The sequence below is a fragment of the Fundulus heteroclitus genome, chromosome 5 (genome assembly GCF_011125445.2).
Source record: "Fundulus heteroclitus isolate FHET01 chromosome 5, MU-UCD_Fhet_4.1, whole genome shotgun sequence".
NCBI classification, from domain to species: Eukaryota; Metazoa; Chordata; class Actinopteri; order Cyprinodontiformes; family Fundulidae; genus Fundulus; species Fundulus heteroclitus.
In genome coordinates this window covers 27,005,017-27,019,759 of record NC_046365.1, presented here as the reverse complement: position 1 = coordinate 27,019,759, position 14,743 = coordinate 27,005,017, and the positions used below count along the sequence as shown (strand labels likewise).

The 14,743-nt window shown below is 39.8% G+C and overlaps 1 protein-coding gene across 3 annotated transcripts in view; it reads right to left on the bottom strand.

The window, feature by feature from the left end:
- Positions 1-14,743, bottom strand: part of LOC118563188 (gamma-adducin-like) — a 109,259-nt gene that overhangs the window by 47,617 nt on the left and 46,899 nt on the right. The window contains exon 1 of one of the 3 annotated variants that reach the window (XM_036137327.1): positions 3,595-3,868. The exons of 1 other annotated variant lie outside the window; for it this stretch is intronic. The gene's annotated coding sequence lies outside the window, so the exon portion shown is untranslated. Of the gene's footprint in view, positions 1-2,867; positions 3,042-3,594; positions 3,869-14,743 lie in introns of those variants that run through there. One more of the 3 variants, XM_036137329.1, reaches the window with a different exon arrangement.

Genomic DNA, 14,743 nt, shown 5'->3' with positions numbered 1-14,743 from the left:
CGGTACAATTATGAGAAATTGGGAAAAAAAAGTATTCTGTCTGATCTGAGAAATATCTGGCTCAGCAGGATCTAATGCAGATAATACAATGATGGGGGCGTTGCACAATGTTGAACACAAACAAAAACACAACAAAAACACAAGTTTTAAACACTGAATAGATTTGAAAAGCCTGCATGAGTATCCCAACATAAACACAGCCCTTTGGAGAGCCCCCCCAGCCCCCCCCCCCCCCCCCCCCCCCCCCACACACACACACACACACACACACACTGTGAGAGCAGATAGGCAATTAGATCTTGGTGGTTCGATTTGTATGACTTGAAATGAAAAAGTGGTCATCCGTTCACTGAGCTGCATATTTATTGTGGAACTATGAGCTAAAGAAAGAAAGATTCTGAAATTGGGACACCCTTCTCCATGTTGCCTTGTATGCATTTAGTTTAACTTAACACCAGAATCCAGAGTTTAATCAGATTCTACTCGGAACCGTCAAAAATGACCTAAAAGCAAAACTAAAAAGGCTCACAGCGTTTCATTTGAAACAGATTTCCTTTCCTTGTTGGTCCAACAGGTGACTTCTGCGAATACCTTCTCATATTCAAATGATAAATCCCAGGTTTAAAACGGTACAAACAAGAGATGGTGTTCTTACTCACATACACACTCGGGACTCATGCACACGCGGTCAGTGGTTGGAGATGACGCGATAGAAAAGAAAATGAAGCCCAGCTGGTGCGGACAGCTGGAAACCATGACGATGACGTAACGATGGGATGGCAAGCCAGCAAAAAAATGCGACAAACACATAACCTCATTACGTATAACCAGCCCTTCTAAGTGCAACTCTGAAAAAAGAGTAACCTCGGTATTTTAATGTTAATACAACCATTTCTACTTTTATTACATAACACACGGAGCACTTTGTAAAAGTGAAAAAAACTACAGTGAAATAGCAGCCAAAGTCCAGAGATTAACTTTCGGAGACTTTGAGAAAAAGCGCGAGGAAACACTGATATACACCTCTTATCATAGGAATCTAAATTTGAAGGAACTGGTTTGAACCGTTTGCACAGAACTGAGTATATCCTGAAACACGTGCTGAAGTAATTGGAAACATAAGGAAAGAAACTAGAGATGCAGCGAGGTGGATTTAGACACCGTGATTGCAATCCATCAAAACATGAAATATTTGCTCAGTCCCTCAGCCTCAGCTTGGAGAGAACACATTCTTACAGCTAACTTTAAAATTTTTTATCAAAACTATGAGAGCTGAGATGACATAAGTCAGGGAGAAATTTGTCTGAATTGTCATCTCAAACCCTTGACCTGAGAGCAGGCATGTGGAGTTAGATTTGTGGGGACAGGGGAGAATCTCGGGAGATGAAATCAAAGCCAGCAGGACTGCAAATCATTGAGCCTGAAGCAGCAACATTGCTTTCTTTTTTTCTTCTTCTTTTTTTCAAGATCTCAGCACGGAAAAGTCATTCATGAAACAATGTGAAAACCTCAGAGGAGAACAAAGAAAGCCTGCAGCGAGGGTCTGGCTTTATTGCTTCTCCGCAAAAGAGCGGCACAAATATTTGATCAAACGGGCTGAAATTTGTAAAAGCGCCAAGGCCATCGCCATGCCAACGACTCCAAGGCATGCGTTTTGGGCGTGCAGCTAATTTTCTGGGTACGAAGAGGAACTTATCACAACATACTCCATCACGATCTACCAAGATGGGACATCCTCAGCAAGAATCAAATAAAGGTAATCCGAAGATGAGGATACAAAGAAAAAAAAAGAGGAGGACTAAATAATGTAAAAAAAGCTGATTCACTAACATAAATCTGTCAAACCTTATCAGAAAATACATTATTTGATAGCAGTTAGGGAAACACTACAGCTGTGGTAACCGGGAGGAAAAAAAACAAAGATCAGACCGAACATCCAAGTTTAAAATGAGTTTGAATCTCTTAGGAAAACACAAGCATGCAATAATATTATTGAAGACTAGAACAAAATGTGCAACTAACCCACATTTCCCTCCATTGTTGCCAATAATTACAATTAACTTACCTCTGTGTCACAGGTTTATTATATAAGATTCACGTCAGATGTGTGTGGGGGAAAAAGAAAAAGAGAAAGTGAAAGCTTACACAACTGGAAAATGATATTATTGGCAGCAGAGTCCGAATGCTTGGCACTGGAGACACTGTAGCCAAGCACATACAGTGACGTCTAAATAAATTAGAATATCATCTAAAGGTTAGATATATAGTAGAAAAGTCTAAAATCCAGCCCAGTGGCCATTTGCAACCTTGGAATGATTGTACATGGCCCCCAAATGATGTGAAATTGGGCCCCCATTACAGTTTAAGGAGATGAACACTTTTCTTTTAAAAGTTGAGATAAACAAATTGTAATCAAAAACATTGTTTTGCTTTCATTTTAAAGTAAACCACAGACATCTCGTCGATTTTCATAAAAAGCAAACCTGGCTGCTTCTATTAATTAAACCTAGCCAAAGATGGCAGCGGTTTTGATTGACCCACATCGCGTTCCTGTAGATGTGACGGGTCTGTGGCGGGCCTGACAGCAGAAACCTTGGGTGCAAGCAGAAAGCTTACTCCGCCTAAACAACTCCGGCACAAGCCAGATTCGGCTTAGATAAACTGTTCACACCAGCAGAGGGGAAATAGCTGTGGCTCAGCGTTGAAATCAGACACGCTTGATCTGAAATGGTTTCTGTGATTTCTCCGAGGTCGTCTTAGTGTTCTAGGAGGGGAAAGCGTCCCTTAGAGCAATATATTGCAAGTCCAATAAAACAAGGTCATTATAAGATGACATTTAAGGACAGAGAAAAAAACAACTCACAGACCTTCCCATCAGTCAGTTGTTAGGCCCAGTATGGCAAGCAGAAAACAAGTCTCAAAAATACACCGGCACCTCATAAAAGTCTCCTTATCTGTCCTCCGCCGGCAGCAAACAAACACCTTTGGGAAAGAAGGGTGCAATCACCGCATCACTTCCCCTTTTGTGTGGCCGTTAAAGATTGGGACAGAAGCCAAGCAACTTATCTCCTACGGTAAAACACAGACTTAATAACATGTACAAGACAGAACACAGGTAACAACTCATGGGTGAGGGATAGAGGCATAATGCACAGCCAACCCCCCCCCACCCCACCCCTTCAAACCCCCGCCTCCTTCCCAGAAGCATGCTGACACTTGAGAAGGCGGCACCTCTCATATGCATAGTGAAAGCCATTCAAAGCTCCCAGCTCTATTATTCACCAGAGTAAAAGAACTCAACCTGAAAGGAGGGAAAATGGCCTCTGCTGCACTGAGCAAACTGGACCTAGGAAGCCAGCAGAAACACTTTTAAAGCCAATACATTGACCGTTTCTGCCTCTTTTCTGAAACTAACAAACACCTGGGCTCTTCTTTAAGACAGCAGCTCTACAATAAAATAAAATATAACACCAGTCTGGGCAGTTAAGATACAGCAGCCCCGACAACTGGGAACACAGCACCCATTCATTCGCGCGCAGGCACAGTGAGGCGCCATCTAACAACTCCTGAACGTGGAGAGTTTGCTGAACGAACCTGCAGGACGGCCAAACAGAGAGTCTTCCTCTTCGGCGGGCAGCTGTGATCCACCTGCACTGCAGCGAGTCCTCGCTCTAACACGCCTCTCCCATGCAGCCAGAACTCAGTGCATAACTGTTGCCGGCTGCCCTCTTCCCCTTCGCGCCCCTCCCACAGTATCTCCTCTTTTCTCGCTTGCTCTCCTCCTGGCGCTCTCCCTTCTTCCTGTAGAGCGGCAGCCTCCCTTGGTATGCCTGGTGGAAAAACGCGACGTTATCTGCAGCAGGCACTGCAATGGACTGGTCAGCATGCTGGTAGAGAGGGGGGACAATCCAGAGGGAAGCAGAGGAGGGGGGGGGGGAGGGGAGGGGTGATTTAAATTCACACATACATCACACAGTGTGAGGTGACAGGGCCTTTTTTGTTAGACCGCCTCATGAAGATGTTAAAAATGTGCCTGTTTCTAACATCTCTGTTCCTTGGAGTTGTGCAGCAAATGGGCAAAGATGTTAAAACAAGAAACCTACTGACATTAAAAGATGGGAATAATCCTAAATATATCATAAATGGCCTCCTGTGGTTTATAGTTCTTTTGCAGCTAATGTCTAAAGTTTTCAGAAATACAAATAATGCTTCTAAATCTTATAAAATGGCTAGAGTCTTAGAGAAGAACCTTACTTTCTCCCCTGGCAGAGCCGTTCTCTCACCATTACTCAGCGTTCGTATGTAAAAACATCCATCATTTTTAATGTCCCTATGTCAACAGCTAATAAATCAATGTAAAAAAGTATATTTTTCTACTTCTCTTTGTATTTTATTTGAAAAAGCAGTATGTTGAAAATTGCCAATGCAGTTCTCAATAATCGGCAAATAAATCTTTATTGGGATTGCAGAAATCACACGTTTTTTTATAATTACGGAGCAGCTCTTTTTCACACGTTTTGACTGATCATTTTGATGATTTATGTTTGGTGAAAGCTTATTTTCTATCACCCAATCTTTAGCTCCCTCCAAAGATTTATATTTGATAGACATTTGAATTTGAATCCTATTTTTTTTTGTCTGTTAGAGGGGTTGGAGATTAAACACCAAGTCTGTTATTTAAAACTGACAATGGCACCAAAGGTATTACTGCACCTGGTTTCCAACCACACAAGTAGTACCAAATTCCTCTTCTATCCCAAGCATGTGCGCTTCCACTGATACAAACAGTCTTCCTCATTGAGGCTTCAACTAATTGCAAAAGGGACTGGAGCCAAAGATTGTATTGTTCATGCATGAGACATTACGTTACTCAAAAGGTCAGTGAAGGAATGAACAGGAGGCTGACCTTTAGCTTGTCTCTGGTAAAGGCTAAATTGTTAGTGTCAGTAAAAGTTACAAGTAAATCCTAGAAATTAATCTTTAACTGCTGCTTCCTCTACAAATATTTCCATTTAGGGAGTCAAACCATGAATTTATTGGAGACCAATAGAGACAAGCCAGACAATAATTATAAGAATAAAATGACATCCCACTGCCCATAATCATGTGCTGCACCAAAAAAAATCAGATTATATCAGTTCAGAAGCGCTCAATCAGGCAGAAGAACCGGGGATTACTGGAACACATGGGATCAATGACGCACAACGTAACTAGCCGTTAGTGTCTTAGCGGCAGGGATTCCCTGATAGCTCGGCCTGTCTGTGAGGTAAGCATGGTTTAATGTTTGTCAAACTGCGCGTGGGAGAAGAGGATCAATCTCTCATCAACCCTGAAAGCAAGTGAATCTCCCACACTGGAAACTATTTCTAAGAAGCTGTGGTGTGTTGTAGCTCAACTAGAATGAATGCCTTGTCATAACTAATTTGTAGTTAGCATGTCATAGTTTGCGTTTGCAAAAAAGGAAAAATAGCCAGGACTTGCATGAATTTATTAGATAGCACATTATTGAGCACAAAAACAAGCCACGCAGATATTCTCACAGGGCCCTTTAAGACTGAGCATACCTATCCCAGAATAAACCTCCCCATCTGGCCTCCTGCAGCATGGCCGGAGCTGGACGCCTGGTCTAACTTTAGCACATATTTTTGTGGAATTATGCAGGGGCTCGCCAGTCTCCATGGTTTATTAATGGACGCAAATCTCTATTATTTATGAGAAGGATTGCCAGTTGTAAATTTTTAGGATACCTCCTCTAAGAGGAAAAAGACATACGGTAGATACTCTTGTGAGAGGCAGATGAGATCTTTTCAAATATACTGTAGCTGTCCAACACCAAACTTAAAGGGCATATTCCATCATTTATGCAGTTTTCTTGTTTTCAGCTGTCTGCGGCAGTAATTTTTAATAGTTTATGAGGATTGTATTTATTTCCATGACCAAAGTCGAGAAATATGTATAAAAAAAAAAAAAAAAGGTAAAAAAACATCACATTTGCAACTTGGTCATTAATAGACTACTAATATATCAGCCAAGATAAAATTTGATATAAACCCTTGAATTTCAGTTTATATTGCAACAATATTGCCCAAACGTATTGTGAGGGTTTGCTGGGAACGTCTGGCAGAGTCCCCCGTGAGACGGAGCTCTAACTCCAAACCTCTGGGAGAACTTTAAGCACGTCCCGAGGGAGGCGGGGGACATTGAGTCTGAATGGACCATGTTCCGCGCCTCTATTGTTGAGGCGGCTAGTCGGAGCTGTAGCCGCAAGGTTGTCATTGCATGTCGCGCCGGCAACCCTCGAACACGCTGGTGGACACAAAGAGTGAGGGAAGCCGTCAAGCTGAAGAAGGAGTCCTATCGGGCTTTTTTGGCCTGTGGGACTCTGGAAGCAGCCGATGTGTACCAGCAGTCGAAGCGGCAGGCGGCTCGGCGAGTCGCTGAGGCAAAAACTTGGGCGTGGGAAGAGTTTGAAGAGGCCATGGGGAAAGACTTCCATACAGCTTCGAGGTGATTCTGGTCCACTATCCGGCGACACTGTTTATAATGGGGGTGGTGTGCTGGTGACCTCGACTCGGGACGTTGTGCGTTGGTGGGCGGAATGCTTCGAAGACCTCCCTGATCCCACCAACAAGTCATCCATTGCGGAAGCAGAGCCCGAGGACTCTGGGTCAGGTTCTCCCATCTCTGGTGCTGAGGTCACTGAGGTGGTTAAAAAGGTCCTTGGTGGCAATGCCCCGGGGGTGGATGAGATTCGCCCTGAGTACTTTAGGGCTCTGGATGTTGTAAGCTCTCATCTATTCTGGGGTTCTGGAAAGGGGGGTCCGTCGGATAGTCGAATCTCGGATTCAAGAAGAGCAGTGTGGTTTTTGTCCTGGCCGTGGAACACTGGACCAGCTCTACACCCTCAGCAGGAGGGTGTAGAGCTGGTCCAGGAGTGTGGGAGTTTGCCCAACCAGTCTACATGTGCTTTGTTGATCTGGAGAAGGCATTCGACCGTGTCCTTCGGGGGGTCCTGTGGGGGTACTCCAGGAGTATGGAGCCCTTTAATAAGGGCTGTCAAGTCTCTGTATGACCGGTGTCAGCGCCCGGTCCGCATTGCCGGCAGTAAGTCGGACTCATTTCCAGTGAGAGTTGGAGCTGTAAAATATGGTCAGTTTGTGTTTAATACTATTTTTATTATCGTATAATAATATAATAATCCTGTTAATTGTCTGAACAGATTTATTTATATGCAAATATTTGAGCTCTTATTGTTATAAAAGAAGGTATGCAACTGTAACATAATTTCATTATGATGCAAATTTGCACAGTTCTTTAAGGTGAAGATGTCCATTTTTGGTAATGACTACATCCACACTTTTTTAACTTCTTCAGAAATCTTTGTCTGATACATTCATGCTATAACATCATGTTTTACATCGTTCTGTAAAGTGACTGCCATCTATCTTTTTTGACTTGGCCTATTCAAATCTTTGCAGATGCTAAGGACTATTTGCACTATTTTAGCCTTTCAGCGTGTTGTTGATGCATTCATCCTGAACAATATGTCTTGATTGGCGTCAGTGTGTTATGTGTGAATTCAGTGCCGGTGTCTCACCTAAATTTAATTATGGTTACATAATGACAATAAAGACTAGAATTTGTTATGGTTTCCCTCATAGATCTAAAAAAAACCCTGAAAGTTTCTTGGATATAATCAGCGGTTCTTTCCAGTGGTACATGTGAGTAATCTGCAGCATTGCCTAATCAAAAACATAAAGTGTAGTGCCAAGAGAAACACACACACACAGACATTGAGCTGCAACATCAAAGTAAATCAGGAACATTTTCTTCAGGATCTGTTTCTATTTAACAAGAACAAAACATGCATGAATAAATGCATCAGTACCCCTTCACACAACATTTACTAGCAGGGACACACACACTTTCTCCACCCAGAAACAATCTGCATCCAGACTGAATCAATCCGATTCATTACCAGTAAGCACAAGGGGATAGCAAAGCATGCAAATGCTGACGCAAGCAAAAATCCCCTAAAAAACCCAGAGCCAGTGCTGGGATTCACCTGCAGCAGCCTGCATTGGCACACTGGACAGAGTCCATTTCTTAAAGCAACACATTACTAAGCAAAAAGAACAGCAATGTGTGTTGAAGTCGTTGGTTTACTATATCGTTGGTTTACTATGCTGTTTGCTATACAGCACTAAAAACCACATGGGGTAAGACTGTAAAGACAAATCAGCCAGTGTAGCCATTCATAGTTTGCCTCCAACTACTGGTTCATATATAAAAGTAAAGCCCACCCACATTTGATGTTACACATGTAACATTAGAACAGATATTTTAAAAAGAATGTGATAATAAAGCTCCAAAAATGATTTCAAGAAAATTTCAAATCATTAAAAACTAATTTTTTTTTAGACCTTTTTATTTTATTTGATACCAACATTGTGTTGGTTGGATCATGAAAAGTCCGGAAAGTTATGCAATGACACACAAAAAAAAAGAAACACTTGGTGCAGCATTTCATAATTGTTCTTCCACTTAGCATATTATAGCTTTTGCATAGATAGCTTCATATTTGACAATACAATATTCTACACTATACTGACATACAGTAGTGTTTGTATTTGATTCAATGAGTGCACCATAATATTAGCCCTAATTATTAACTTTATAGCAATCTGCTTAGTAGATTTTGTGTTTAGACTTCGGCTATGCATTATTCAACAAGCTGCATCATGACCTCATGAGGTTTCATTCCAAAATGTCAACATTTAATGTAATATTTACGAGCAAATGTGGACTGTAGCAATAATTTCACACAGCAAATACCCCCAAGCATCTGGCTTTGATAATTATACAGGACACATTTTTTTTTCTCGTTTATTATGTCTGCGGAGGGGGGACGTTTTTGACCAAGTGTGGTGGGGGATATAGGGAGGCGTGCTTTTTAACCCCCATGTTGATCGCAACGTTTTGTGACAGCAGGATATTACAGTATACCCTTAATGAGTTAATGTCTGGCACAAGGCTGGGAGGTGTTGATTATTGAGATGTGGTGTAACAGAAAATAAGCTTCACGACATGTTTGTTAAACCTACAATTTCTAAATCTATACTTTAGTGTCAATATAATTGATCACTTTAATAATGAACAGGTAAAAGCAGTGAAAAGATAAAATAAACAGCATGTTACTGATACCTCGTTAAAAACAAAAATACTTGGAGTGATCCAGTAGAGGCTGTAGAAGGGATCAACATTTAGTTTCATCTCTGAGTCCAGAGGGAGACATTAAGACATAAAGCAAGACTAAGAGATCAATTCAAAGAGAAATCCTGAGAAACACAGTTCAGCGTACAGCATTGTTGCTTACAACAATACTCAAGGGTAGATTTCACTTTTTCTTCTGCCAAACTGACAGACTTTAAATGAAACTAAGATGGGTCAGTGGAATAAATTTAAACGCATTTGGACGTTTTTGTGGATGCGCAAACAAGCACCAACAGCAGGGAACATTTTCAAGTTCTCTCATGGCTTGATGGTGAATTATTGTAGCTGTCAGCATCATCTAAATGTTGAGCCAATTGGTAAATAAAACCAGTTGAACACTTATACCAAAAAATAAGCCAATAAAAAGAACACACGCTACTAATAAAGACACGACAGTCAAACCACAGTGAAAGATCAAAACAGTTTTGCCATTTAAAAATCAAGCTTTGCATTAGCGTAGACTCGCTGAAAGAAAACTACAAAATGGCGGTGCCTGTCCTGTTTTTGTTTGTTTATTTATTTATTTTTTATGCTTTTGCACTATTGGTCTAGTCCCGTTAAGTATTATATCCTGTACCATTCCAATCATGTGATTATTAGTTAAACTGATGCCCATCCCATGGGAATCATGTGACACGCAGGATTCCCGAAAAAAAAAAAAAAACGTCATCCTCTAGTGCAGGGGTCTTCAACCCTGGTCCTCAGGATCCACTGCCCTGCATGTTTTAGTTGTGTCTCTGCTCCACCACACCTGAATCAGAAGATTGCATGACCTCTCTAGCAGTCATCAAGGGCATGCAGGGGCCTGTTAATCCCTTATTTATTTAGGTCAGGTGTGTGGAGGCAGGGAAACACCTAAAACAGGCAGGACAGCGGCTCCTAAGGCCAAGGGTTGAAGACCCCTGCTCTAGTGCATGCTGTGTTTGCCTGTAAAAGGGTCAGTTTCACAAGTTTGTAAAATGAAAAAAAAAAAAAACACAAAATAAGGACAGTTACTGTACCCACAAAATACAAACACTGTTTTCTAAAAATACAACATTAAGAAAAAGCAAAGCTATAAACACATTTGTTATGAATTGGGCAATGTTGTGCAAATTTCCTAATTTCTCTTATCTGCTGTAATTCCTAAGTGTGTTTTAGAAACTAGTTCTGGCTGTATTGATTTTGGAAGTTTGGGCTTTGTTGTTTCATAAATGTTTCCTCATTCTTTGGTTTATTGTGTTTTCTTAAGAATGTCCTTTGCCGTTAACATAATAGTAATAATAATACGCATATTCCTACTACAAAAGAATATAATATCATATTTTCTTTGTATTGTAGTTGTCTTTTTTTTTTTTACTTTGCTTAGTTGTTTTGTTTAGCTTTTTTCATAAATACTGTCATTTTAACCCTATTGTCACTTCATACTTTCGCAAGAATCACAAATAAAAACAATGGGTGAAATGTACATGAAATTTGAGTATGTTTTTTGATTATTTAATTTGTGCTATACATTAAAGACGTTAACAAACATGAGAATTAAGCAATACGCATTGTTAAATTACACATATATGAAGCGCTTTGTTTATGGGTAGAAAATGTAGGTTGGTCTGGATACAATACCAATATATAGTCACAAATTGGGAAACGCTGAATTGCTGCCATAAGAAATACTTTTGTATGACTTAATAGGATAGCACGATTTAAGAAAATTCTTACAGTGAAAAATGTTCCAAGGGAATTAACAGGAACTTGTGGGAATGAAAGGGAATAAACCTGTAATTTAAAACATTGAAGGTTGACCTTCAACAGGGATTTTTAACATAACTGGCAACGCAAAATGTTTATATCCAAGTTCGGGGATTAAATTGCCCCCAATTACTATCTAATTCTCACAATTTCTGTAACACTATTGAAATTGTCCCTTTTTAGAACGACCCCAAAATTCCCCAGCTTACTTTCCAAAGACAAATGTCCACTACTTTGTAACACTTACACAATTAACGCTATTACATCCATAGAGCTGCCAACACAGACCTTAGATAAGGTGTGCTTTCCCTCATATAGACAGAGTGTCAGGTCATTACTGTTTACTGTCTAACGCAGACTGAACACTGTCAGGTCATGTCAGCCTCACAGCGCTGAGCTGCAACACTCCTGACTGCTCATCCTCCCCTTACCGTAACTCCATTTTCTCTTCCAGAGTCATGAGGAGGCTTCAATGAATCAGCCTATTGAGCGGAACAGAGCTGTGCATTGGCTTTGACACTGTCAGATTGTGTGCGTGCGCATGTGTGTGTCCGTGTTGCCCCACTTTCCTAGCCTCCCAAAATACAAAGCTGTCATTTGTTGCCTCTCTGCTGTGCAAAAAGCCCCCGAAGGCCACAAGAGCTGAGAGAGAAATTCGCATGAGGGAGACTGAATGTGTCTTCATGCTCACATTCTTATAGGAACAGCTAATGATGCTAATTTTTGCTTATTTTGTCTTTAAGAGGCAAAAACAAGTCAAAAGAAAACGACTGCAGCTAGCCTCAATCGTCTAAACAAGCAGATTCAGTCACATCAGCGAGATCAGAACAATTTTAACCACATCCAAACACGCCAGCAAGCAGGAGACAACAAATCATATCAAATGTGGCTTTAAAGCGCTGACCAAAACCAGTACATGAACAATCATGTACTAACGCACGCTCACACAGACCGACATAATCAGTCTCATGTCAGCATGCATGGCTCACAGAGGAGACAGCTGTTATTTATCATTAAAACTCCCACTTGGAGTGTAATTAAACCAGTTTGTATCTGCAAATCTGAGTGTTCTTGAAGAGGACACTTAAAAAAATAACCATCAGCTGACGGAGTCAGTGGAAATTAATCAAAAAAAAAAAGAGAGAGAGAGATCAGTCAGCACAATAAATGAATGTTCATTTAGTCAGTTTCTCCTTGCTGTAATCAAACATTTCTCTAGAAATCTGATTTAAAGAGATCTGGCTATGATGATGTTGAAGTTTGTATGTTTATGTTATGTTTTTTTTTTTTTTTTTTTTTTTTTACAATTAAATTAAGATGTCTTAAATCCTTTTTGACGGGATTAATTTTACCTCGGGACCACATGCGATTTGTAATAATTGAGGAGATTGCGCTGTTAATCCGGTGAGAATCGGCCATGTCAGTAATTTGAAGAGGAAAAATTCCCCTGCAAATTACCTACTATGTTTTGCTGTACTCTGAGGTCCTGTGACAATACTGATCCAATGTGAATTCAGGTAGAAAATTTTGTGATTTAAACAGAAATGGGCGGGATCCCATACATGAATAGGCGTTTTTTTGTTTCCGAGGCACATTCCTATTTGCTGTAATGTATGGCATAAAAAAGAAAAGGCGGAGGAGAATAAGGAGCAATATCAGGTGCAAACGATGGATCACATCATGTATTGCACTGTGCGGTAGGAATTATTTTCTTCTGTTTGTAGCCTTCTGTTATACAGCTCTGGCCGATATAGGGGGTAATTCATTTATCACATGGGGTGAGTAGGGCTAGAGTTCCCTCTTACCTTCATTTTGTAATCTTTCTCCCACAACTTGTCAGACTTCATTTGTCCTTCTGTATGGTTCTAGTTAAGTTTAGTAGTTTGTTTTTTCTACATCCTAAAACTGGGATACTGCCCAGCTTGGAGTGGAAGTGGCATGTTCGGCCGCTTAAACTACCAGAGTTGAACAGGACGACAACGGTGTACGACATATGCGCGAGACATTTCCGTTTTTCCAATTTAGACATGCCCATCCGAATCCTGACCAATCACAGATTGGCATTAACACAGAATGCTTAAGTATTAATTTATTTTTTATCAAAACACATAGTGATATTGTGAAATCATTGTGACCAACAATATAAAACTGTCTTTTATTGTGACATTAATAAAGGAAAATTATACATAGAGGAATGACTGAGAGAATAAGAAAGACAAAGACAGTGAAGAGAACACACAGTAACAACAAAATAGAAGAAAAATAAGATTTTCCAGCAGAAAGAAAATAGATAAGAGATGAAAAGTCTAAGCCTCATTTGTATAAACAGTCTATGAATCAAGTTATTACATGTCTCAGATTTCTTCCTTTATTTACTTCTCAACCTTTATATTAACAGTTGAGCATTCATCAAGTGCAACTTTTTTCAACCCCTTAGTCCTTTCCTTTCTTTCACTTTCGACTGTATCTCAGTTGGAAGAATAATTGTCTTGCAAAACGAAAGTTGTTGGTACAATTCCAGCTTCCTGCTCTCATATGTAGTACCCCCGGGCAAAACACTTAACACCAATGTGCCTACTGATTAGCATATTGCTGTATAAATCTGTGGCTGTTTGTGAGAGATTGGATGAATGTGGCTCTAGTGTAAAGCGCTTTGGGTGTTCTAGAAAAGTGTTATATAAAGTCAATTCATTCACCACTTACCTTCAAGTTCTCAAAAACATGAATCAGCTCAGATTAGTTCACAGGAATGACCCACTGAAGAACAAGGGTATTCTCAAAAATGTTGGGATAAGTTTCACATGTCACAACAGAGCTAGTTAAATAAAAACAGACAGGAATTCAATTAAATTAGCTGGTGAATATATTAGAACTTAAAAGCGAAGTTTAAAATTGTATCTTGCTATATTGTATCTTTGTATAAAAAAAACTGAGAAAGCAAAAAGAAAGATTTGATGTCATCAAAGAAATAGTAACTTTTATCACTAACTAGAACCAGGGGCATGACAAAATGCAAGCTGCCTAAGTTGATTCATTAGTTTACATTACATCTAAATTTCTGTCATCAGTCTAAGATAAACTCAACACCCAAATCACAATGACACTCGTTAAGGGATTACACCAACAGATGCTAATCCACTTTATTTGCAGGATAATTTATAAATTGGAGCATTAGGAGCTCAGCCACACAGCTTTACTGTGGTTTGCATTTAAAATGGGAAATATGGGCAAAATACCAAAGATGTCAGCTTCAGTGGGAAGCATGTGGGAAAGTCAAATAAAATAAAAAGGCTGATAACTTCATTCATTACAATAGTAGCAAACGTTAATTTGTTGAATAACGCCTAAATAACCATTCTCAACTACATGAGTGAGACAAGCTTCATAGTATTATTATTATTATTATTATTATTATTATTATTATTATTATTATTTTGTTACTATCATTATTGTTATTTAAGTAAGTAAGCCAAAAAGCCAAATTTTGTGCAGCAAAAAAAACAAAAAAAAACAGCCTTTATTCATGAGCAAGGCTTATGGATCAATGGATCATGCACAATAAATATTTTTTCATCCAATAACTTTACAATGACTTTACAATGACCTTTGAGGTGAAAGAGCAGTAATAGTATGGTGAAAAGAAGTGTAACTTTCTGTGTTTGTAGTTATGTTCTGTTGCAGGTCTCCTTCACAAGCAAACACTCACAGAGTGCAGCTGCAAGAGTAGTTGTTAAAAAAAAAT